The sequence below is a fragment of the Typopeltis vanoorti genome, chromosome 2 (assembly GCF_054136105.1).
Source record: "Typopeltis vanoorti isolate ZY-2024b chromosome 2, IOZ_Tvanoo_1.0, whole genome shotgun sequence".
Classification (NCBI taxonomy): domain Eukaryota; kingdom Metazoa; phylum Arthropoda; class Arachnida; order Uropygi; family Thelyphonidae; genus Typopeltis; species Typopeltis vanoorti.
Window position 1 is genome coordinate 168,559,517 of NC_143550.1, and position 27,663 is coordinate 168,587,179.

The 27,663-nt window shown below is 35.0% G+C and overlaps 1 long non-coding RNA gene across 2 annotated transcripts; it reads right to left on the bottom strand.

Annotated features, from left to right (window-relative positions):
• Positions 1–9,850: 9,850 nt before the first annotated feature.
• Positions 9,851–21,131, bottom strand: LOC150109637 (uncharacterized). 2 transcript variants are annotated; one of them, XR_016549965.1, is made up of 4 exons: positions 20,259–21,131; positions 19,131–19,187; positions 18,901–18,961; positions 9,851–10,352 (listed from the first exon to the last, which is right to left on the bottom strand). It is a non-coding gene; the product is annotated as an uncharacterized LOC150109637 (long non-coding RNA). The 2 variants fall into 2 exon arrangements; XR_016549963.1 differs by lacking the exons at positions 18,901–18,961; positions 19,131–19,187; positions 20,259–21,131 and adding an exon at positions 13,045–13,280.
• Between the last annotated feature and the right edge of the window lie 6,532 nt (positions 21,132–27,663).

A 27,663-nucleotide genomic window follows, 5' to 3' on the forward strand; every position in this document is an offset into this window, starting at 1 on the left:
TGAGAACCCTCCGCACTAAATACCAACCTATACCGCAAATATAGACCAAGAAAGGAATTGCTCACACAGATAAAGAAAAAGCCGAAGCTCTAATTGAGAGCTGGGAAACTCAATGTAACCCCTCTTATAAAAATCTGAACATCAATCTTATCTACAAAATTAGATTGCAGGTCTTAAGACAACAAAAGGATAACTCAGAACCTATCACTCCCTCTTCTCCAGCAGAAGTTGCAAATATCATAACCCATCTGAACAACAACAAGGCTCCAGGTCCAGATGAAATCTCAAACAGAATAATCAAACTATTCCCCAGAAAAGTCATTGCGCTTCTAGTCAATATAATCCATGCCATCCTCAGATTCAAGCACTTTCCCATAACTTGAAAGACGGCGGATATCAGGCCAATCAAAAAGATTGGAAAGAACTCTCAACTCTCCAAAAGCTACAGACCTATCCGTCTTCTATCCAGCCTTGGAAAGGTTGCGGAAAAAGTCGAACTTATAAGGCTTCAATTAGCAAGGGATAAATTAGATATTATTCCAAATGAGCAGTTCGGATTCAGAAAAAACTATAGCACTGTTCAACAAATACACCGACTGGTCGAATATATCACAAAAGGTTTCAACTGGAATCTGCACACAGCTGCAGTCTTTGCGGTCTTTATAGATACTGCAAAGGCTTTTGATAAGGTGTGGCATCAGGGTCCTCTCTACAAACTCATCAGATTCACTATAGCAATTAATCTAGTAAAAATAATTTAAATATACCTCAAAGACAGATACATTCAGGTTAGAATAAATGAAACTGTATCGACCAGACGCAAGATCCTAGCAGGTGTGCCGTACTGCTCACTTCTGGCCCCCTGCTATTTTCTATCTCCATAGTTGATATCCCTCAAAACCCAAATTCAACAATCACTGCATTGTATGCAGATCTCTCAGCACCAGACTGGCTATCAAAGACTCCAAAGCAGTATTCATATACTGGAGAAGTAGTTGATGGACTGGAGGATCCAAGCTAACCCCAAAAAGAGTTCAGCCATGCTGTTCTCCAAAAAGAAGGTCCAAACCAAGGAGAACATACACCTACTAGAAGTCAAGATTCCATGGCAGAGTGAAATCAAATATCTCGGCGTGATGCTTCACAAAAAACTCTAATTCACCAGTCATATAAAACACATAAGCTCGAAGACATCCAAAGTAATTTCGCAACTCTACCCCATGATCAACAGAAGAAGCAAACTGGATACACGGAACAAACCACTTAAATTCAGGATGCTAATACGCCCAGTTATCACTTACTTCTCCTGCATGGAGCCATACCTCGGATACAAACATTCAAAACTGCAGAGAATACAGAACAAATGCCTGAGAATGATTCTGGACACCTTATGGTTCATTAGAAACTCCCAGATTCACAAAGAAATCAACATTCCCTACATCACATCCCTCTTTCATGATCTAGCAGAAAAGTTTTTCACCAAGACAAGCGATCATCCAAACCCGTTGATCAAGCAAGCTTCAGACTAGAATGAAGCAAAATGCTACACATACAAAAGACCGAAGTCAATTTTATGCTTATCTGAACACGACTAATCTCACTGCCCTTCCAGGGCAAGCTTAAAGCTCAATAACTCTCCACTCAAAGAACTTCCCTCTCAGACAAAGGGGAATATGAAAAGCATTTATGCTTCACCCATCAAATCAGTAACGTTCTGCTATTTCGTGGATTAAAATCTAATAGCTAAAGTTCTTATTGACTATTCATTATATTGAGGCATAGAGAATACATTACAAAGCGTTTCAGAGTGAATGTCACCGGAAATGAAACACTTCTAGATCAGCTTTAAAAAAATAAACATCTGTAAACATAGCATTCAGTGAGAAGTGTCACTAGGTATAAGACAAATACGAAACCGCTGTCTTGCACAACAGCGGTGCAACCATATTTGCGTCATTGATAGACAAAAATAAACAATTTTTGCATTTGATAGGGTTATGGTTGGTCGCATTAAACAGTTTCTTTAATGGTAGGATGAGATGAATTTTATTATCATTATTGCAAACACCCTCTGGAGGGAGAGACTCATCAAGAGAGGCAGGAAACAATATAATAAATACCATGTTTGTCATATTTAAATGATGTGATATCTGTGCACTCGTCACCTAATACATCAAAGCAGTTCTACTCAACTACTTTCCAAGCAAAAAAATAAATAAATAAGTAAATAAAAAATAGGCCTTATGCACTATATGTTTGTGCAGTTTTCAACAATGACTCTTTCACATTGTAAGGTTTTCTTAGCAACTTATGTCTCAGGCATAGCACTTTTCCTCGGCCTATTTAAGAATCTCTTCAAATTACTTTTCCTTAATCTTATCACCATAGCCAATATTCCATAAATCCCGATACTACTTTTGTTAACGGCTTCCGAATCTTTTACAAGGCTGGCTTCTTACAAACGAATCCAGGAGACCAAATCTGTGCACAGTAGTCCATTGGTCTACTCAATGTCTTGTACAGCGGAGTGGCAACCCTTTAATCGTTACTTGTCAATGCTCTTATTATACAGGGTGGTCCATAACTCACAAAAGGGTTTTATTTATTAATTATTTTTATTCTGTTTAGTTCTAATGACGTACGGAACCTGGAGATGTTTTATTGGTTATGAAATCCACTTATTTTAAACCCCTTTGTGACTTACGGGCCACACTTTGCTATTTTTATCATTTTTGCAATATGAATGTAGCTCCTGTATTCATCAATATCCCAAGTCCCTTCTCTTCTTCCATTTCCTGTAATACAACACAGTCAGTGTGATAATGCTGCATTTCCTAATTCCAAAAGGAAAAACCATACATTTATTAGTTGAACTTGAATTTGAATAGTTTGAGTCCAATATTCAAACTGTTCTGAAGTAGCACAGTACATCAGAATCTTTTAAAATCTTTTGCCAAACTTTGCATCGTCTGCAAACAGCTGATATTCGTTAGCATGCAGATTAACAGCAACAGTCCCTGCATAGAATCCCGTAGAACTCTCTCTCTCTCTCTCTCTCTCTCTCTGAGTGTAAGGCCTCCATACACAACCTTATGACATCTATTAGACAGCCAGTTTCCTATGCAATCAACTAACCGCTTATCCAGTCCAATTTGCGTATCGATTGTGCTTGTCGCGGTCTGTTAAAGGACTTTGCAAAATCTAGAAATGTCACATTAATATAGAGCAATAACAGCTAAAAACAGATCAGTAGGAAGCCACATTTGCGAATATTCATTTATTTAGCGTTCGTAGATGCATCGATTATATGTATAAAGCGAGGAATTCTTTTTCGTTGTACTACAAACACAGTCAGAGCCTCCGTGGGTCCGTCGGTATAGATGAAGCCCTTTGGTCAGGAAAGACCTGAGTTCGATACCCGTCCATGACGTGAGGAACCTTTATGTGGTCTCTTTCGACTAAAGGTGAGTTAGTCGGTTTAATACGGAGTTAGAGGGGGTTTTTTTCCATCCAAAAACTCGGGTTTTTAGTACCTCAAAACAGGCAAACCGGACTGTGAACACACATGGATCTACAGTCAAAAATACATATTTAATCCTCGGGAGCTCGCAGCTGATCTGACAGATACATGCAAAACGTTTAATATAAACATTCTTACTCAATTCAGTGTATAGCTTGGAGGTTATGAGTAGCTGTGCATTCATATGTTACGAGTGACATTCCGCACTGGTTCTTTGCCTGTCAGTTTGGTTAAACACATGTTATGTAAAGGTTTGTGATATTTGACAGTAATTTTTCAACTTTTCTAGTTTCTATGGTTACGTGTCTTCCTATTATTATTGCGTAGCTAAGCACGCATATACGGTTTTTCCCAGCTGTATCCTTTCTTTGGCACGCATATACTTGTGTGTGGGAGGGAGGGGGAGATTTTATCAGTCATGAATTTCTGTAATTACCTTCCGATTATTCAGAAAATGTTCCGCATTTTGTTGCTCGTCATCAGAGCAATACTTGGCAAGCGTTCATAGCACGTTCCATTTTCAATGTGGCTGTTGTTTTGTTTCTCTCTTGGTTGTACTTTTTTTTATTACAGTTTTGGTTCTAATTATATTATCGCTTTTGCAATATTAGTTTATATTCCAGTAGGTTTTTTTCTTTCTTCAAATGTAACTCTGGCTAAATATTATTCTTGTAGGGTTTTTCAATTTATAGATACATTATTTAATGCTGTGAACAATTTTCATTTATATATTTAAATAGAAAACGTTTTACGAATAAAAATTCATGAAACAGGAATTTATTAGCCCTATTAAATAAAATACACCAACTGGTTTCGTTACTTAAAATACTTGGTTTGCATTTAATCAGCTTTATCATCCGTATATTTCTAGGGTTTTTTTTTTTTAATATTCTTCACCACGAAGAAGTCACCAGTTCTATTTAAGGTGGTGAAACTAGTGGGCATATTTTATATAACATAAGAGCTAATAAAATTCCTTTTCTTTCACATGTTTTCACTTCAGTTATCTTACTTTATCATATTTTTTTCGAAATCTCCAAACATCGTAAACAGAGTCCATGATTTATTCCTATGATTTGTCGACTATTTGTCTTGAAGTAAAAGTCTTATATCCCGACAATTCCTACTTGACCTGAAACCACCTTGTTTTTCACTTTTTTTTTTTTCCTTCAACCGTTTTACTTAGTTTTTCTCAAATATGTTGGATTAAATCTTATGAGAAACGTTCAGCAGAGAACTCCCTTTAATTGTCTCATTCACTTTTAATTCCCTCTTTTTATAGATTGGTACGCTATTTGAATCGCATCGTCACCACGCCTTCTGAATTATGCAGTGGACCCTTATACCTCTTTTCTGAGCATTTCTGGTTGAATATCATCAACTTCAGTTGCCTTTACCCATTTTAGGTTTTTAATGCCTTTGTCCACTTTAAGTATTGAATTTTAATGCTTATTTGAATTAACAAAACTAGATAATATTTTTAATATTGCCATGTTTAGAACATCCCAGGATAAACTAATCATTAGATTTGTTTATTGCCAATTTTGGAGAATTCAGAATAAATCTGAGATCTCCAAGATATTGGAACATAGTTATATTAAGCCTCTTACCCAAAAACACGAAATCTACAGAACAATGCTCTTCCCATGAATCTGGCCCAAAGTCCGACGAGCTCCACTCACTTTGTGTTGCCTACGTGCAAATTATAGTCTTTTCTTGTACTCTGATGATGTCTCTGTAACAGAGACAAAATGTCGGAATCGTTAAATTATTTAAAAATATATATATGCATTAGTACTGTTTATTCAATTAAACGACACAAGGCATCCCTATGTTGAGTGTTATTATTTAAAAACTGTTTGCAAATTCAGACACCAAATTCAAAAATTAATATTCAATTCTTAACTAATAGTCTAAATGAAATCTCGTTAAGTGTACGCATGTGCAGAAAAATTTCAAGTTTAAGATGAAAAGTGGTAGCTAAAAACAAATAAAGGGTGACATCATTGGTATATTCGTTTTTATTTAATATAATTAGTTATTCATTTGTTACAGAAATACTTCAAGCATCAGACGGATTTTTAGTTGTTTTTATCCGAGTGATTTTTAAGTTCAAAATACGTGCAGTAAAGAGTGTTTTTATTTAGTAAGAATCGTAGATCTTGTTTCGATTCTATAAAGATTCTATAAAATCAAAATAAATAAAATGAAACAACGGAAGTATAACAATTTCTCTTTTCCAAATCATGGGCAAATATTAACTAAGACTGATTCTGTTCTTCAGAATATTAAGTTAGTTTTAATTTAAAAAAAGTATTTAAATTAATGTTTTTAAACATCTTAATAAATCTTTGATAAGTAAATTAATTTTTCTTAATTAATTAGATTTTTGTAATACACCTAGTATATGCTATAATCAAATAATTTAAAGAGTTACAAAGCTCAGTAAGAATAAATTAGGAGGGGGGTTTCCGGAATCAATCGACCGTGAGATGCGGTGATTGATTTTCAATCCAATACCCTTGGAGGGTAATGGATAGCAATGCTGTAGCCAATGAAGTTCTAACTGAGGCTCGGCTATTGCTGTTACCCTCCTGCCATGATCAGAGCTTTAATAGCTCAATAACACCTTATCCCTATACACTGTCCTCTACAGATAGAGGGAAGATGAAAAGCATTCTTGCTTCGCCCCTTTAAGCCAGTCCTTATAAGGACTATAAGGATAAGAATAAATTAATTAATGTTGGTTTCGATACCCTTGGAGTGTAATGGATAATGGATATCAATGCTGTAGCCAATGAAGTTCTAACTGAGGTTCGGCTATTGCTGTTACCCTCCTGCCATGATCAGAGCTTTAATAGCTCAATAACACCTTATCCCTACACTGTCCTCTACAGATGACGGGGAAGATGAAAAGCATTCTTGCTTCGCCCCTTTAAGCCAGTCCTTATAAGGACTATAAGAATAAATTAGAATGCACTTTCTTCTTTTATCTAGTCGAGAGTAAAATATAATGTTGAATCCCAAATAGTTGAACTGTAGCACTTTTTCAGATATTTCAGATATATAATTATTAGGAACTATTTTGGATCTACGTTGTAATTTTCCAATTAATTTATTGGATGAATTGATATTTAAAACAGGTTTTAGATACTTCCTACTTTCATGTTATTACTTGTCATCAACAAAAAGGTAATCTATAAAAATCCTATAATAACTTATTTTTTCCATGATCGGATGTTTTTATATATACTTTTAAATGGAGATGTTGAAAAGCTGCAACATTTTACTCTTTTATGAATAAATAATTTTGGGGGGAAGGAATGGGATCCTTAACGCCAAAATTTTAATGATTTGTGTTTAGAATATCTTCTACCTTCATAATTTTCCCATAGCTTTTGTCTTATAATAAGATCAAATACCTTTGCATGGTAAGTAAATGCTATATGCGTGTGTTTCTAAGTTAGATTCAGTTTTCTACAATTTATTTTAACATAAATCCATTGGCAACCAACCATCTAAATCTATTTCATACTTTAAATAAAACAGCATGAAAAATATCAGTCTTTTAACTTGAACATTTAATTAACTGTTTACAAAGCTTATTCCTCTATAATTTTCATAGAAAATCCCCGCATTTTTTTTACTACAGAAATAACTGATTTTAAGATCCATTTGGAATTATACAATTTTTCCACAAGTTATTCATAAAATTTAATTTTGTTTTTCCCATGACAGCTGGCCTACATATTTAATAAGTTCCAACTTTATTCCATCAAGTCATAGAGCTATTCTGTTGTTCATTTCTTCTTTTTATTTTCAATACATTTTGAAGATCTCTGTGAAATGGATCCATATCACTTTTGTTGATGTTACAGAAGCTTCTTGAACATGCCATGTGAATGTGTAGGTGTTCTATCCATATGTTTATTATCCACATGTAATTTAGCGTCATCCTTTAATTCACTGGTTAATTCTTTTGGAACTTTGTAATCTATCGACTGTGAACGTCAATATTACTGACAACCTATTCCAAAACTCTTTATGTGTTTGGATGCATTATAGTTTTCCGTTTCTTTTAATTTTATATACTTTTTTTCTGTCTCTTGTTTTCTGGTATATGTAATCCAAATATGCTTTGGGGGGGGGGACATTTTTTCAATGTTTGCATACTAAATTTTAAAACATATTTTTTGATATTTTGATTTTCTAATCCAAACTTCAATATATGCTAAATTTTTTTCGCATTTTCCCAATGATGTTTAATATTATCTTTAGAATCGGTCTTTCCTATAAGATGTTTATTTGTTTGTTGATAAGGTTTAATGTCTTAAAATACGTATAATTGAATAATTTATTGTTTTCTATGGTTTCTTCTTAGAATAAATTTCTTCCATCTTGTTTATTTATTTATTTATTTTTTTGAGACATCTGAGAAGTGATCGGAAGATATATCAACTTCTTTGTCGACATGCGTGTGTGTCTGTTACTTGTGGTGCCAGTTTTTTATTTACAATTATGTAATTAATAAGGCATCTTACCTTCTAACATTCCATGTATTCATCATATTTATCATATGTTCATCATATTTATTCCGAAAATGGTATTTGTTATTTTTGAGTCGTTAAAGTTGCAAAATATCATGGTTCTTTTCCATTTTCGTTTTTCAATTCTCACTGAAATCTGACATTTGGAATGGGGACAATATTATTATTATTAACATCTCCAAGGAGTCCAAGTACCTATCGCAGGGGGGGGGGGCACTCCACTCTAATCCGCTACACACATCTCACCGTCTCTCCTACTATGCAATTCTCTAACTACAAACGACACTACTACCATCACCACCAACAACAATATATTTTGTCAGTTAACTCTGCGTGTTCTCATGGCCGATTTGCTTATAGCTGTAGGATTTCCGGGAGAAAAAAAACCGGAAACCATGCTACTTCCTTCACCTTCAATTGAAAAATCCCACATAAGGATTCCGCTCGTCTCGACGAGAATCGAACTCAGGTTCTTATCCACTCGAAGGGCGCAATGTTCCGCTGTTCTGTCAATTGCCTTACGGAGGAACCTTAACCTTTTAGTATACTGCTTAAATCACTTTTTTCGATCGACTGAGTTCTCGAAGAGAAGCTGGCCAAGTGAATATTTTATCTACTCTTAAAATAATAGCTATATACATAATATGCACATGATGATTACTAATTATGTATAATTATAATAATAATACGCACATAATGTATACACATAACAATTACTAATTATTAGCATATCCGCTCACCAATCAACAGGTTGCTGATTAAAATCTCTCTCTGTGGACTTAGTTGTTTGCGATTGTCTTTTGTTGAGAGATGAATTTCATCATCCGATATGAGACCACCTTCCCCGCTTATTGGAGGCCTGAAGTGGATTGAAAAACGTTCCATGGTTGATCTCTAGAGTAGGGTTTCCTATATATCGGGGATGACAGTCACACAAGAAAATCACAATCATTCAGATTAGTTGACAAAATCATTAAGATTATAATTCCATGTATTTTTTTATTTTAGAAAATAGTTTAAAAGAATTATAATCATTAGAATTCGGATTCAACGTATTCTTAATAAAGAATGTTGTGGCCGATAAACCTTATAATCTTTATGATTGCGATATATTTTAATTAAAGAATTTAGCATTGTTTTGGAGTAATTTGTTATAAAGCAATTTTAAAGTTTACTGATACGTGTCGATTACTTTTAATTCTGTATCAGGAAAGGCTATCCTTTTGAAGTGCACGATAAATAAATTCTAATTGCCTTGAGTGCATCAGGGATCTCCCTCATGTTTGTCCTTTTTTTCCAAATGTTGCTAAGCTACTAATCCTTCGTTTTTGTGATAGCACGTCCCATCTAAGGAAAGTTATGCAGCTATAGCATATTTTTAGCACCGGGAGTGGGTCAAGAGAAGAATAATTCGAGTACCCTGCTGTAAAGATGAAAAATTAAATGTTTCTGAGCACTTCAGGCCTCCAATAAGCAAACAGTTTCTCTTAGATTTGGCGATGAATATTGTGAGTGTAGTTTAAGACGAGTTCGAGAGATTTAAAGACCAATATCCTCCTGATGGCTGTCATTCTTCTGTGCTATCGCTCTATCCATGTTTCCATCGAAGCTTTTATTTCTTATGTTGTTCTGTTAATGACATAATTAGCTCGAGTTTACACAGTATTTTGAAAACAAATCTTTATTACTTAGGACGCAAATTTCGTTTTACGAAGATATAAAGAAATGTTCCTGTATAATTTTAATATGTAAACACTGAGTGGATCTAAAAACAAGTAAAGAATAACATTTCAATGGATACATTTATTTTAAGAAACTTGAACTGGAATGTGGTTACTACATTGAGGTTTGTAGATAACAACGTTTGGTCATGAGATTTGCTTTCTTTTAGTGATTAACATTCAAATTATATATGTGAAGAGAACAAAATATTCCATTAAGTAGGAATATTTATATTTAGAATGGCAATATTTCCTGTCATCTTGAGACGAGTTCACTATATAAACATCTTCCACTTTGATGATCTACAGAACTCCCTCCTCTTTCAACCGCTGTACTGGGAACCGATCCTTTTATTCGTTTTTTAAGAATTCTAATAATACAGTAAAATAGACCGATCAGCACAAAGCTTATTACTATGTATATGGTGATTGTTATTATAAGCTGCGCAATAATCATCCTTGTCTAAGTCAGTTGAAAAATTCACCGAGAAATTTGTAATTGGTTTGGTGGCAACTCCTTTACTAGAATCTGCAATTAGACAGGAAGCGTTTTACGATGGAAATCTGTAAAAATAATAAATAAATAAAATAAAATAAAAAGTAAAATGATCATATAAACAGTGAAGTTGGAATTTAGGTCCAAGTCGGAAGTAATTTATGGAGCCCTGATACTTTCAACTGAGTGCGATAATCAAAGCATTCCAATCACAGTTTCTATTGTATGATACCAAATACTGAAAGACGTCAAATAGTCGGTGGGTGTGTCGCGGGAATAAAAGTGTATGATTTAAACATATGTGTTAAAATAATTTTACTCTAACAAAATTTTAGTTATAAAAATATATAGTAAATTTTAAAATAAATGTAATTAAATGTTATGTCAAAATAAGGCCTAATTTTTATACTCAGAAATAAGGGGGGGGGGATGAAACAATGTTGTATCGTGTACTAAAATTAAAAACAATCCCTTGGGATTTTTGAAATTCGTTATAATTATAGGAGTATGGTAATTGAACCTAAAACTTGTCAAGATAAAACTCAGTAGATTTTTCTCTCCCAACCCTGATCTGTGCGCTGTACTTAGTACTGATGTACTAAAGGTTCCGCTACCTTTCGTTCTGCTACGAAATCTTGTGACCTGCAATTCGCTTGTCCGCTTTCTCTCTAACGTACATTCCACTCTCCAATGAGATTCTGATGACCTTATTAACTTCAAGACAGAAAAACTCCATCGTGCTTGCAAAAGTAACTCATTCTTACTTTTGAAACACCAATAGTTCTTGAGAAGGTGAAATTTCTATTCTTAGGATAATAACTACCGCCTGTATTTCTGGGTATAAAAATAATTACAAATAATGCCTCTGCAATTAGATTTATGCCATCACTGAAGGCATTAATTTGCCTCTGAATTAACTTTATTCAAATCGCAAACCTATCCAACCGTGTAATACTGTTCTCAACTGTACACATGCTGACCAGTGGATGAGGTCTGTGAGAGAAGGGATAACCTGGTGGGTGGATCTCTCTCGCCTATACAATCGAGAATACTTAGGGACGTTTTGGATGCACCTAAAAGTGAGAACAATAGCTCAAGACCTGTCTGATTTGGAGTTTATGAAGAACTGGACAGCAGAAAAGTAAGAAATACTTCAATATAAAGAGCCAACAGGCTTCATTTCGGCGATATAAACGTTAATTAAATTAAGGGGATATTAGATCCCACATTGTTTTAAAACCGAATAAGAAACTCAAAGATTGGAATCAGAGAGTTTCATGCCGAATATAGTATAAAAAAACTATAAAAGTATCGGCGAATACTAGCGTGAGCTAATGCAAGTAGTCCTAATATGTAGTACAATCTCGGGCAACTCGTTGCAAAGGTGGGGAAAATTCTGATCTCTATACTTTGGTATTTACCATAATGTAAAAACACATTTTACAAACACATTTTACAACAAACAGCCTTTATTGAGTAGTGAGTAGCTAGACCAAATTATTAAATTAATAATTTAATTCAATTAAATAGACTTCCTTGACACTAGGCTAAAACTCTTATGTTAAATAAAAAATAAATATCACGTAAGTATTAAATCTGTAAATGATCTGTGAAGGATCATTTCCATATTTTCTAACCCTTAGTCCATCCCTGGTTCGGTACTAATATACTATAGATTTATAAACTTTCTTAAGCTGTCTGACTAATAATGTTCTTTTATTAATTTAATATAAAAAAAAGACAAATTCTTTTCTTAAATACGTTACTTTTCCGGCTACGCCAACATAATCTTAGATTACTCCCTTCTTCCTGTCACGTGCATTACAAAACCACTCTCCTTCCCATCATCCAACAGCAATGAGTAACTTATGTACGCCTCCCAACTTAAAAAAAAAAAAATCTTTCACATCTTGTCACAAATTATCATCTCTTTCATAGCTACACTCCACGGTGCATTTTAAAACCCACGCTACTTTCTATTTTTATTTTATTTTTATTTTTTTCAAAATCGTAGAAGCAATTTCCTATTACTTGTAGTAAGTGATAAATGATTCATGCTATAATAAAAGAAAGAAAGAAAAAGATCTTATATTAAGTGATAAATGATTCATGCTATAATAATAATAAAAAAAGAAGAAAGAAAAATAAATCAGTACAAATGTTTTCTTCGTTTTTAAAGTATGACTTTAATTAAAATATTTACAATAAATTCATTTCCATTCAGTTAAATACAATACAAAATAATACTTAGACATTAATATAAAGCAGATTTAATTAGATAAAATATTAATTTTTATTATTTCCAGCATTATTCCTACATAAATATAATAATAGCTATAAATTTTCTTCAACAAGGAAATTACATTAATTATAAATATTTTGCACATTTATTAATAAGTAGAAAAGTAAATACTTGTGTATAAAGTGAAATTAAAAAAAAAAAAATGCTGTGTAAATTGCGGATTGTGTTGGGAAGGGTCATCTCCTGTGATGTGTAATGGGTCAGTAGTAGTATAATAATAATAATAAATTTATTTCAATTTAAATAATTTATTTATATTCAAAGACTCATATTTTTATAAAAATAACATTTAAAACATATGTTTCAGTAAGGAAATACCGTGTGTAGACATAATAATTAAAATTATAATAACGGAATTAACTCAATTAAAATATTATTTATTAGTAGAATTTTCGCCTGAGTATCACAGGCATTTTCAGTACATGTATAAAGTTAATTAAACGACAACGCATACTCACGTGTTTGCAGAAACAGCTTGTTGTAAGAGACGCCGTTATTTTTGTCCGCGTCTGGATAACTTGACCACTGACTAACGTCAGTGACCGAACAAGTACTGCCAACGTCCAAGTAGTGATAAACTTTATCAAATGACGATTCTGATTTAATATACGATATTACCTATGCTTTTCTGTGCATCATATTTGCATCTAGAAGCTTTATCACTAAAATCGCATTTAAAATGTAAAACAACCGATTTAACTTCACTTCGTAATTTCGAAGTAGTCATGCGCATTGCATCGAATGAAATTGGTCGTTATTGTCACACTGCTACGCATGCGTCAGCTAAGTTTCTTTGGCGCATGACAATTTGAAAGCAATTATGTGTCATTCGCAAACTTTTAAGTTTCTATAGTTACGCTTCTCTGTTTCAAGTTTCTCCTAAAAGTGAATGCAATACTATTTTAACACTCCGTCGTGTGTGTGTGTGTGAAATGTTTTTCTTGAATGGTGTTGGAGAACTTCACCACTTCACCCTTCATAAAAGTTGATCTAATCATCTGAATATTTTAGAAAAATAAAAAAAAATATTAAAAATATTTCTTAATCATATAATAATAAAAGTAATATAGATTATAATGCATTTTATTATTTAAAAATATATTTAACACTTAAATTTAAGAGATCACAGTTAAATCAATTTCTTTCTTTTTTTACCAACATCATATACACCAATATGTATTTAGAATACAAAACTTCTTAAAGTATATTGTACATATTGTTAACAGTTCGATTGGAGACTGATTTTGATGACAACGGACATATTATTTTAGACTGAGCCTGATTAGTTTGTTTACAAGTTTTTTCACGAAATGTGCATTACATTGGCGCAGACACAGTTTGTTCCCTACTGTCTCCCCCTCTGCATGAAACATGCAAGAGATCTAATGGCAGGCAGTCCCCACCCGCAATGAGGACCAGTGGTGGATTTATGGTTTTAATTAGGGAGGTACGATTTCAATCTGTGCCAAGGGATTTCGTGACACTCCTTTTCCCTACTGTAGGACAACTAGTTGTATTTTATTGCTGGTAGACACCTAAGAGTGTCTACAGGTTTTGCTAGTGGACCCTCAAAAGTCCACAGGATTATCTGTAACCTGCTCGGGATACCTGAGCAATCTCTACTCTTTTTCCATCTGTGTCTTAACACACTTCTAAATTATTGTGATGGCAAAACTTTTGAATGAGGCCAAATTCGAGGAATTATACATGGAATTCCACAGACTAAGAATGATAATTGGCCAGTTATCATTCTTAATTTTCCTGGCCAATTATCACTGCTGAGTGATAATTGGCCAGGAAAAGTCAAGCTCTTTGACATATTCCCCCCCACCCCCCAGCAGTCACACAGAACAATATGGATGACATAAGTGAAGAGCCCATAACTCTTACGCAATCAGATTTTGCACACTCCCCAAGTATGGAAGATGCTACATCCCAAGACAGCAATTATCATATCTTGGAAACAGATACAGAGTTCCAAATGGTCAAAAAGAAGAGGAAAATCTCCATCAATGTGGAAGAACCCAAAACAACAGAGATAGAAGCACTCAATGGTCTTAAAGAAAAGATACCACCAGTCATATTAATGGATAAGGAAAAAATGGATCCTGTCTCGTCAGCCTACAGAGAACAAAACACCTCATTCTCATTGGCCAAAAACTCAGATGAGGGAGTTAAAATACAACCCACTACTGTCATGGATTACAGACAGATGACCAGATTTATGGACAATGTTAATGTCCCATATCACACCTTCACTTTACCCAGCGAAAAGAACCTGAACGTAGTTCTTCGTGGGATAGTTGAAGGTATCACTCCTGAAGATGTGACCACTGATCTCTCTCCAGACAGGACCTGTCCCCAGTAAAAGTGAGCAGGATGCTCAGATCTGATAAAAAACCAATTCCTTTGGTGCTGGTGGAAATAAGCAACACACAAAAGCAGATCTATGAACTGACAGTAGTATGCGGACTCAATATTTCAAATGAGCCTCTTAGGAAAAGAGCATCTGCAGGTCAGTGTCATAGATGCCAAAGGTTTGGACATGCCCAAAATTTATGTAAGGCAGCCTTCAGGTGCTTGAAGTGCGTTGAGGGTCACCAGACCATCACATGCACTAAGCCACGCACAACTCCAGCATGCTGTGCAAACTGCAGAGGACCTCACCCTGCCAACTACAAGGGATGCCTTTCCAATCCAAAAAATCGAGGATCAACAAAAGTCAATCTTTCTCCTTCACGTAACAACATTTTAAGCAACCAAACAGACCGTCCTCCTGTCCGAAACACCTTCCCTTCTACCTCACAGGAAGGAACAACCATGACCAAAACATATGCTGAGGCTGCAAGAGCTAAGCCTCCTACATCTCTCGAGCTAGAAAGCTCCAATATAACATCGGTTTTAACAGCCTCACTTGCCACCATGCTGCAGGAATTCAGCAAGACATGCCCCTCAACATCTTCCAGAAAGAGATTCCTGCAAGGCACTCAAAACATTATAACAGTCATCTGTCATGAGTAATAAATTCAAACTAAAAGTTCTTAAGATAATGGCATGGAATGCAAATGAATTGATGAACAAGGTTTTGGAACTTCAAGAATTTGCAACTCGTCTCAGTGCTGATATCATTTTGATTGGTTAAAAACACTTAAGACCATCTAATAACTCAAAAATCCGTGGATACACTATGTACAGAAACGACAGAATTAGCATAAAAGATGGAGGCACCGCTTTATATATTAAGAGTTATTTCAATCATAATAAAATAGACAAGCCCCACCCCCAAACAGTAAACCTGGAGGTGACCGGTGTGGAGGTACATACCTGTAATGTTGGGAGTTAAGGATCTATGCTGCTTATAACCCTCCGAGCATTCGTCTGCTGACAACAGATCTGAACTCCATACTTGGTCCAAATGACTCCATAATAATAACAGCAGATCTCAACTGAAAACACACAGCTTGGTATAGCTGAACAATTAACAGCAAAGTTCACAAACTTTTCAACTTTGCAATGCTCAACTCTGTTGTTGTGCTCGGCCCTACAGAGCCCACCCACTTCAGCCCTTCATGTAGCTCGGACGTACTAGACATCGTCATCTTCTGACCACAGTTCCATAGTGCTTAATCTAGGTTCATTAGATCAATTCTCTCCTCTGCACACATTCCTACCATGGGAGAAGTTAGCCAAGGTTCTTACCGATCATATTGGTCCGGTGCCCAATATCAGTAAAAAGGAAGAGATTGACACAGCAATAAATAACTTAACCATACAAATTCAGAAAGCAATAGAATCAGTCAGACAATCCATCCAACCAACCGTATCCCTGAAGAAATCATGGAGCTAATCAGAGCAAAAAATAGAGCCAGAAAGAGATAACACAATACCAGAGCCACACAAGACAAAACAGTATTGAACAATCTAAACAGGAAGGTCCGAAAAGCTCTTCAAAAACACAGAAACCGTCAATGGGAAACCAAATTGGCTAACATCAAATACTGAAGATCATTCTCTATGGAAATTCTTAAGAGCGAACCGCACCGAAAAGCAACTCATACCCCCTATACAAACCAACAGTTCAAAAAGATGAAGAGAAAGCCGAAGCATTAGTAGATAACCTAGAATCTCAGTGCAATCCATCTTACACAAATCTAAATATCAACCTTATGTACAAGATTCATCGTCATGTTAGGACAACCTTAAGACAGAACACTGTTAACTCCGAACATATCACTCCAACCAATCCGGAAGAAATGATAAATATCATCTTCCATCTAAACAGTAAAAAAGCTCAAGGACCGAAAGGCATAACTAACGGAATTCTAAAACTACTTCCAAGAAAGGCCATAGTCCATCTCGTCAACATTAAAAATGCCATCTTTAGATTCCATCATTTCCCAACTACATGGAAAACAGCCACAATCATACCATTGAAGAAGCCAGGGGAAAAATGCTCACCTTCCCAAAAGCTACAGACCCATAAGCCTATTGTCCAGCCTCGGAAAGGTGACAGAGAAAGTGATCCTCTCAAGATTCCAAGCAGAAACAGATAAGTTAGGAATTTTGCCTAATGAACAGTTCGGCTTCCCCTAAGTCCCATAGTACAGCTCAACAAGTGCGCCGGCTGGTAGAAATCATTACTAAAGATTTTAACTGGAAACTCAATACAGCTGCCATCTTCATCGACGCAGAGAAGGCGTTTGACAAAGTATGGCATCAAGGTCTTCTCTACAAACTGATAAAATTTAACTTGCCAATCAAGTTAATAAAAAGAGTACAATCTTACCTGAAAGACAGATATATGCAGGTCAGGGTCGGCGAAACGGTTTCGACCAAACGTAGGATCTCGGCAGGCGTACCTCAGGGATCTCGTCTGGCACCTCTCCTGTTCTCAATCTATGTAGCGGACATCCCTCTGAACCCAAGAACAACATTCACTGCATTATATGCAGATGATACTGCACTGATGGCAAGATCACTGAGCCCAAAACTGGCAACTAAAAGACTCCAAACCAGCATACACATTTTAGAAAAGTGGATGGCAGACTGGAGGATCCAAGTTAACCCCCAGAAAAGCTCAGCTATATTGTTTACTAGAAAGAAAATCCATACCATGGAGGATATTTATTTATTGGGAGTAAAGATTCCATGGCAGACTGAAGTTAAATATCTTGGAGTGATTCTTGATAGTAAACTCCTATTCAGCAAACATATTAGTTACATTACCTCAAAGACATCCAAAGTCTTTGCACAACTCTACCCTATGATGAACAGCAAAGTAAACTGGACACACAAACAAAATTAACAATTTACAAGATGGTAATTCGACCGGTTATCACTTACGCATCCCCAGCGTGGAGCCGCACCGCGAATTCAAACATTCTAGAACTTCAGAGATTACAGAATAAGTGCATGAGGATGATTCTGGATGCCCCTTGGTTTATAAGAAACACCGAGATCCATACAGAAGTTAATATCCCTTATATCTCTTCCTTTCTCCTAAATCTAGCTGAGAAGTTCTTTACCATGACAAGTAACCATCCAAACTCGTTAATCAAGGAAGCCTCGGAATATAATGAAGCGGAAAGTTACAAATATAAAAGACCAAAGTCTATCTTAAGTTCAGCTGAACACAACTAACTTCACTGCCCTCAATGGGTGAGCATATAGCTCACAAACTCCATTCAAAGCTCTTTCATTACAAGACAAAGTGGAATATGAAAAGCAATTTTACTTCACCCATCTAGCCAGAAATGTTAATGTTAATGTTGTTAACAGTTCAAGTTTTTGCTCTCTAAATATAATTATGTTGATAGTTATATGGTGAAGGAAAGTCCTTATTATCATCCATAAATTTTGGGTTATACGTCTGTGGTGTCTGTTGATTGTTGGCAGGAGGAAAACTGCGAATGTGTACAATACACGATTACATTCAGAGAACGAGTCGAACTTGGCTCAGTAGGACAATAGATGTCTGGAGGAAAAGTTGGGTATATACTTGAAGAAGCAGGGTGTTGGTGACAAGCTCGAACAGGTGTAGAAGAGCATATGATGGTGTTGTCAGAGTTGCGCTTCCCACAAGAACACTTGTAATAATACAATCCGATTAAAACGAGAACCCCACAGACAATGACGATAGCGATCGCCCAAATTAACCACTCGAGCTTGAATTCGCCATCAGTTCTGTAAATTACGAACTTTTCTTAATGCATATACAAGCAGAAACTTCACAAACAATATGAATGAAGATTATTATTATTCATATATTTTAATCGAAACTTAAGGATGGAGTATTACAACAAAAGACAGCGTACCGCTGGGTAGTGCTCATCACCGAAGATTGGCTGATGTCCGTAAATGAATCCGTCGTTAATGCTGCAAAAAAAAAAATTAAATATACACAAAGGTTTCAAACAATTTCATAATCTTTTAAATCCATATACAAACAGGGACTTTAAACAATATGAAACAAAACAGTATTAGTCCTATTTCATATATTTTAATCAAAACTAGAGGATTAAAAAAAAAAAAAAAAAAAGCATACCATTGATTAGAAGTCACCCAAGATTGGTTGTTGTCCATAAATGAATCCAACGAAATTCTGGAAAAAAAAAAAAAAAAAAAAGAACTAGATATACAGAAACAAATGTTTTAATCTTCTAAATATATATAACAAAGACAGACCAGGGGTCGCAAACTGGCGACCCGCGGCCGGATACGACCCACGAAGGTTTCGTATCCTGCCCGCGACCTTAATGATTTCTTTTCTAAAAATCAATGTTTCTAACATCCTGCGGGGATTAAAACAGAAAAATATTCAAACTTCTAAATGTTTTATGACAGCTTTAAACAAAAGTAAAACTTATTACTACAATTCTTCGTACCATGTTTCTGTCATCAAAGGTTGGCAACACTGAATAGAAGTTACTTGCCACGCAGCCATTTTAAGCCACGTGATACAATGTCAATAAGTTACAGGTTACCATTGTAATATGATAGTGTTTATAAATACCTCGGCAGTAAATATCTCAAATATAAAATTTATTATGCAAAAATGTTGTCAATCTTTGGAAGTACCGATGTATGTGAGCGATTATTTTCAATTATGATAATAAGTCAAAGTTTCGCTCACGGATAAAATATTCTAGATTAAATGCAATACTCCATATTGCAACACGAAACGAAAAAGCAGATATTGACAAGCTAGTACAGAGGAAAAGGTGTCAGGTTTTGGAATCAAAATCAAATTAAAAAAATGACTTGTAGATAAAAATCTTTATTTTTGTAACTCAAAATTATGTATTTAAATAATTTTCTTAAAGTATGAATAAAATGTAATTGAACTTATATTTTCTAAACTTAATATAAAAAAATAAAAATGGTTATTAATTTAAAATTTAAATGTGGGTGTAACTGTTTACGTAAGTCGTAAAGGCCCAGCAACAAAAGGCCTTTATTAGAGCCTTTCTTTTTTTAGTTTATGTTTTGGATCACAGAATAATGCTGAATACCGCCCGCGACTGATATACATCTGATTGACTACCTCTTTTCTGCGTTTGAGTTTGAGTTTGAGACCCCTGCTTAAAACAATATGACCGGGGATTACTGATATTTCATATCTTTTAATCAAAATACAGAATTATTACAAAATAAAAAAAAAAAAAAAGCTTACCTCCCGATAGAGAACACCCGAGATTTGTTCTGGCCATAAATGAATCCCACGAAGTTATGTAAAAAAAAAAGGAATGAGATATACACAAACAAATGTTTTAAACAATATGACTAAGTAAAAATTATTCCTATTTTCAGGGGCGGCTCGTACATAGGCACTAGGGAACTGCAGCATCCCCAATTTTTCTCGATATTTATTAATTTATTCATATTTGCTTCTAATATCTAATTTTAGTAGACCTGTGTAGCTCAGTGGAAGTGACGCTTGCGTCCTTTGCACTTGGTCGCTCGAAGTTAGACTTAAGTTCAAGTCTAGTCTCCGACTGGAGGAACTTTTTCTAAACCTTTCTTCGACGGGTTCCCGAATTAGTCGATCTCTGGCACAGGCAAGCGGATTTTTCTTCCCTGAAATTCGGGTTTTTCGTCCCGTAAACTCGGGAAAATCGACCGTTGCACTCACATTATTTCAGACAGTAACCTATCTTGTTAGGGTTAGGTACCAAGAAATCACAGCACTTGTTTTCCAGCCTCGTCATATTGCTACGCGCACAAGCATATACACGTCATAGTGAGATGCGAGCTATTAGCATAATGCGGCACTGTCCGTCGCGCAGTTCCACTGTTGTTTATATGCAGTCTGCCCAGTATAGAGTGTTCGTAGTGCTTATCGTGTTTACTCCGTCTCTTTAAATATTTGGACATTACAATTAAAGGCATAACATTTGTTATAGTTTTTATTTTAGAACATTATTGGAGTTATTGGCAGTTATATGACCTCAGAAATGCAACTTCAGGAAATAAGTACTGTTATAGTAATAACTGTAAGTGAACTACAAATTCTTCAACAGTCACACAAACATCAAGGAAAAAGTTATTGACCTTTTTGCTCGAAACAAAACAATAATGGATTTTATTTTTAATTAATTTTGAATTATACCAAACTGTATAATTTTATCGATAATATACAATATTTTTTCTTGTACCATTATTCTGATATTTTATCCAAACACGAATACACTGTACTTACAGTGTGTATGTATATTTCGAAAGTTGCAACACCCCCACGATTTCAAGCCACGAGCCGCCACTGACTATTTTGTAACCTTCTAAATGCATATACAAACAGAGACTTTAAACAATATGACTGAGGGTTACTCCTATTTCATATATTTTAATCAAATCTAGAGGATTAAAAAATAAAAGATAAAAAAAAGAATTAAAAAAAAAAACAGCTTACCTCCTATTGGAAAACACCGACATTTGTTCTTGGCCCTAAATGAATCCCACGAAATTCCGTAAAAAAGAACTAAATATACACAAACAAGAGCAAACTGATGTCACCAACCAACGAAGAACAAAGGACGTCGCCATTTTAAAAGTCGTACTATAGTCGCTAACGGGGAGAAAGTCTAAAGGTCACCGAGACAGCGAAGGTCAAGCACAATGAGTGTAAAAAGTGCATTAAGCGACGAAGGGGACGGGCCGCATTGTTCTGGATCTGGCAAAAGACAACACTTCCACTGTTCAGGGATCGCAGAAAGCACGTGGAAAGCAAAAGGAGCTACGAAACGGACAGAATGGCGCTGTCTGCAATGCCGTGAGAAAATGAAGAACAAAGAACAGACACCAAAGAAAAGTAACGACGCACATCAAGGTAAGCCGCTTCCTGATCCTAAAATTACAGATAATTTTGATTCATTTAAACTCATGGTCAAAGACTTGCTAAATACATACATTGAACAAATCAACAAAAAATTTGAGGAGTATGAACGTTACAAAATTAACGGTGGAGAGAGAAACATAAGAAACACTGAAGCGCCAAAATGAAGAACTGCGGAAAGAGGTAAACACACTCAAGTGTCAAATGGAGCACATCCTACAAAAAGAACTTCAAATTGAGGGAATAACAAAAGAAAATACAGAAGACTTAAGCAACATAATGCAGCTGATCGGCAGCCAAATTGGAATTCAAATCGCAACCACAGATATCACCTATATCAACCGAGGCCCACAAAAAAAACAAAGAGAGACCACCACCAATCATCGCTCGTTTTACCAACAGAAGTCTGAGAGACTCCATTCTTACAGCAAGCAAGAAACAAAGGTCGACAACAACGATCCTAACTGCAAGAAACTCCCAACACCAATCTATATAACGGAACACTGGACTCCATACTTCAAAAATCGTTTATATCAAGCAAGGAAGACGAAAACAGAGAAAAACTACAAGTTCCTGTGGACTAAGGATTCACAGATATTCATGAGAAAGAATGAAAACTCGAGTTTTTATTGTCTGACTGGATATGTTCGCCTATGTTTGAGATCTCTATTATATAGTTTTTAAGTGATTTCTAATCTTGTTGTTCTTAAGGATGTGAAGAGTTAATGTTTTATATTGGTAGGCTGTGTAAGTCGGATTCACTTGTAATTATATAAAACTTCAACGTCTTTGACTCTTTGAAGAAATGGTCAGACAACATTTCTACCAATACCAACTTCACTATCGTACACACATACATAAGAAATATAAAAAAACACTGGCTTACATTGATAACACAGCTCAACTAGACCATGATAAACATAGATGCGCTAATACTGACCGAAGTTGCAATAAACAACACAGAAATTTACTCATATAACTTAAATAATTACCAAACCTACAACTTATGTAGATTAAACAAACGAGGAGGTGGCATCGTGGCATTTATCAAAGAAAAATACAATGTGACTGAAAAACAAACTCACTTCGAACATGCGGAAACACTAATTTTGGAACTCACAAATAGCCACAATAGTATCAAATACACAATAAACACAATATACAGTCCCCCCAGATAATAATCCACTCAGTTTCCTTCATGAGCTAGAAGCATGGCTAAGCAGCATCGAACCCCGTACAACACACAGGCTCATCCTAATAGGAGACATTAATATAAATACGCTTCACCAAATATCTTCAACCACAAACACATACCTTGATATACTAAGTCAGTATATCAAGGTATGTGTTTGTGAACCCTACCATAAACCCTACCATTAACTCCCCAACAAGAGAAGAAATACTCAACACCTCACTAACACAATCATGCATCGATCATATCAACATACGAACTCCCATCCATACATATACATCATCGGTAATTAACGTCAAAATTGCCGATCACTACTTTGTCTCAACTTCGTTTTATTACGTTCCAACCCCCCCCCCCTTCCAACACCACCACAAATGGCGACAAAACTCGATCATACTAAAGAGCGTTGTCGATAACCAAGTAAAAAATACAGACTGGAATTCCCTACTTAAAATAAACGATCCTGAAACATTATACGAGAATTTTCAGTAAGTTCACAGAAATATACAAAAAAGCAACAAAACCTACAAAAACGAGGCGACAAACAGACAACAATCCATGGATAAATGACGACATACTAAATACTATTACTGAAAAAGAAAATCTATGGAAAAAACTTAAAAAGTCACCCAGTAACACACATTTAAAAACCGTATACAAAAACACAAGAAATAAACTAACAACAAAAATTCCTAGGGCAAAAAGACGCTACTACTTCCAAAAATTCATGGAATATAACAACAACATTAAGCAAACATGGGCTACACTCAACGAATTAGAAACCAAAAAAAGAAAACTTCAGGTCAATTTTATTGCAATGCAAAAAGCTTCGGTCAGGACACAAACCAAACCAAGAGGAACTAACAAACTCATTCACGCATGCGTTCACAAATAATATCACACAACTCAAAAAAGACAAACTACCAACGATCAACAAAAACTTACCGACACAAAGTCAACAACAAACAATGTATTTTCCACCCATAACAAAACAGGAACTGAAATAAGCACTCCTACAACTAAAACCAAAGAGACCACTCCAGGAATAGACAAATTCCGGCTCACAGAACTTATAACACACTTTGAAAAAATAAATCCAATACTTTTGAGACCGGCGAACATAATATTCGACACTAGCATTATTCCACAACAACTAAAACCTGCACTAATTACGCCAATATGCATAAACGGTCAAAGAAACGATACTCAGAACGACAGACCAATAGCTACACTACCAGTCATCTCAAAAAGTCTAGAAAAAATAACACATACCAAACTACAGAACTGTTTACAGAAGTACAACATCATCTCACAAAACCAATACGGCTTTCAGAAAACAAAAAGCACCATTACTTTATTAGAAGACATCGCCGACACAATAAACAAAGCTCTCGACAAAAACAAGTACGCCGTTCTTATACTGCTGGGCCTAACCAAAGCATTTGATACACTTGAGCATGACATGCTACTCACCAAACTATACTCAATAGGTATAAGAGGAACGCTGCATACGTGGTTCAAGAACTACCTCTCAAACAGAACACAAGTAACAAAAATAGGTACATGTCACAGTCGGGGTATACAAATAAAACACGGTGTACGTCAAGGTGTCATATTATCATTCACTCTATTCAACATATACATTAACGATGTTCATAACATATCCATAAGAAGTCAAATATTTCAATACGCAGATGACACTGCACTACCAGCAATCCACACAGACATCAACACGGCTCTCTGCAAAGCACAACAAGACCTAAACGAAATCACAACATACTTCCAACAAAACGCAATTCTAATCAACGGCACCAAAACACAGATGTTGATAATACACAACCCAAGAATCATGCGCCCCGCACCACTATCGATACACTGTCACACATACCGCTGCATTAATAAAAAATAAAAAAAATACCTACCAGTTTTCGAAATGAAGCCTGTAACACATGCAAAATACCTCGGTCTCTAAATAGATTCCCACCTTAAATGGACAAAACATATAGAATACCAACATACCAAACACCGGATCATCGCAGCAAAACTCTTCCAAGTTAAAGACATTATTCCATACAACATAATAAAACTCCTAATCATGGTATCTGCGAATCCCTACTCAGATGCGATATAACAGTCTATGCAAACACATCAAACAGCCACCTAACAAAATTAGAAACATTATACGGGAAAATCGTGTCAACAGTGATTTAGACACCTTAATACCAATATCCGACCAGCACATGGCGACACGCAGAATCCTGAGCATTAAAAACCTAAAACACTACATGACATTAACAAGGAATTACTTCAACATCACCTATTGAAACAACAGACACACGTATCATATAACACGACCTACAACAACTCTCTACATCCCTACAACCTTCAACCCTTCAACAACTCATACGGTTCTTTTGTGAGATCACATCAGATACCCACGCTACTCAACAACCTACCAAGAAATTTAAAACACGTAGATAACTACAGAACATTAAAAAACGAACTCTGGAAAATATACCAAAAAAAGTTAATATACGATTAACACTAATATACACATCACAAATCACTAGTATCCAATGCCTACATCCCATACATAAACAGCAGCAACAACACAAATAGTGATGGCTAAATTCCGCTCTCTTCATAAAAGCTAACGCAAGCTTCGAAGTAGACGGGATTAATTTGCCTCTCTAATCTACACGTAATCCTTATAATCAAAGAATGCAGATTATGTAACAAAACAGTTCAGAAAAGTATATAACAATAACGAACATACTGGAGACACCGATTATTATGTGATAATATCATTAATATAATATTACTATATAACATGAAAAAATAATCTAATAAAACATTATTATTATTAAAAAATTATGTAAATAATATGTTTGAGAAATAGGAAATATAATATTTTAATTGCATATGTGTAAATACTGTTGTATAATCACACTTTCTCTAACTTTGGGGAATAAAATAGTAGACTACATGTAATATTACATAACGTGTGTAACTCTGAACTATATAATTGTAAATTATTACTGTGATTGTTATTTTAAAAGATAGCAAAAAACTATGTTATTATCATCATTATTATTGAAATTTCATTGTATGCAGCACTTAGTGCTGAACCTTGTAAAATAATACACTGAATGTTACTTAAGATGATAATTGTATATGTAAATATTTTAGAGATCAATAAAAGTTATTATTATTATAAAAAATTATTATTATTATTATTATTATTATTATTATTATTATTATCATCATCATCATCATCATTATTATTATTACTTCATTCACATTACTTTATTGCTAAAAAAAAGAAAAAAAGAACTTCAAATTGAGGGAATAACGAAAGAAAATACAGAAGACTTAAGCAACATAATGCAACTGATCGGCAGCAAAATTGGAATTAAAATCGCAACCACAGATATCAACCGAGGCCCACAAAAAAATAAAGAGAGACCGCCACCAATCATCGCTCATTTTACCAACAGAAATCTGAGAGACTCCATTTTTACAGCAAGCAAGAAAACAAGGCTGACAACAACGATCCTAACTGATAAGAAACTCCCAACACCAATCTATATAACGGAACATTGGACTCCATACTTCAAAAATCTTCTATACCAGGCAGGGAAGAAAAAACAGAGAAAAACTACAAGTTCCTGTGGACAAAGAATTCCCAGATATTTTTGAGAAAGAATGAAAACACTCGAGTATACATAATAACAAGTGAATCCGACTTACACAGCCTACCAATATTAAACACAAACTCTTTACATCCTTAAGAAGAAGATTAGAACTCATTTAAAAACTATATAACGGAGATCTCAAACATAGGCGAACATATCCAGTCAGACAACATAAACTTCAAGGTCTTTGACTCATTGAAGAAATGGTCAGACAACATTTCCACCAACACCAACTTCACAATCATGCACACAAACATAAGAAGTATAAAAAAACAATGGCTAACATTGATAACACAGCTCAATTATAACCATGATAAACATAGATGCGCTAATACTGACCGAAGTTGCGATAAACGACACAGAAATTTACGCATTCAACATAAATAATTACCAAACCTACAACTTATGTAGACCAAACAAATGAGGAGGAAATATCGTGGCATTTATCAAAGAAAAATACAATGTGACAGAAAAACAAACTCACTTCGAACATAGGGAAACACTAATTTTGGAACTCACAAATAGCCACAATAGTATCAAATACACAATAAACACAATATACAGTCCCCCCAGATAATAATCCGCTCAGCTTCCTTCATGAGTTAGAAGCATAGCTAAGCGGCATCGAACCGCGTACAACACACAGGCTCATCCTAATAGGAGACATTCACATAAATACTCTTGACCACTCTTCTTCAACCACTAACACATATCTTGATATACTAAGTCAGTACAACATAAACAATACCATTAACACACCAACAAGAGAAGAAATACTCAATAACTCACTAACACAATCATGCATTGATCATATCAATATACGAGCTCCCATACATACATATACATCATCAGTAATTAA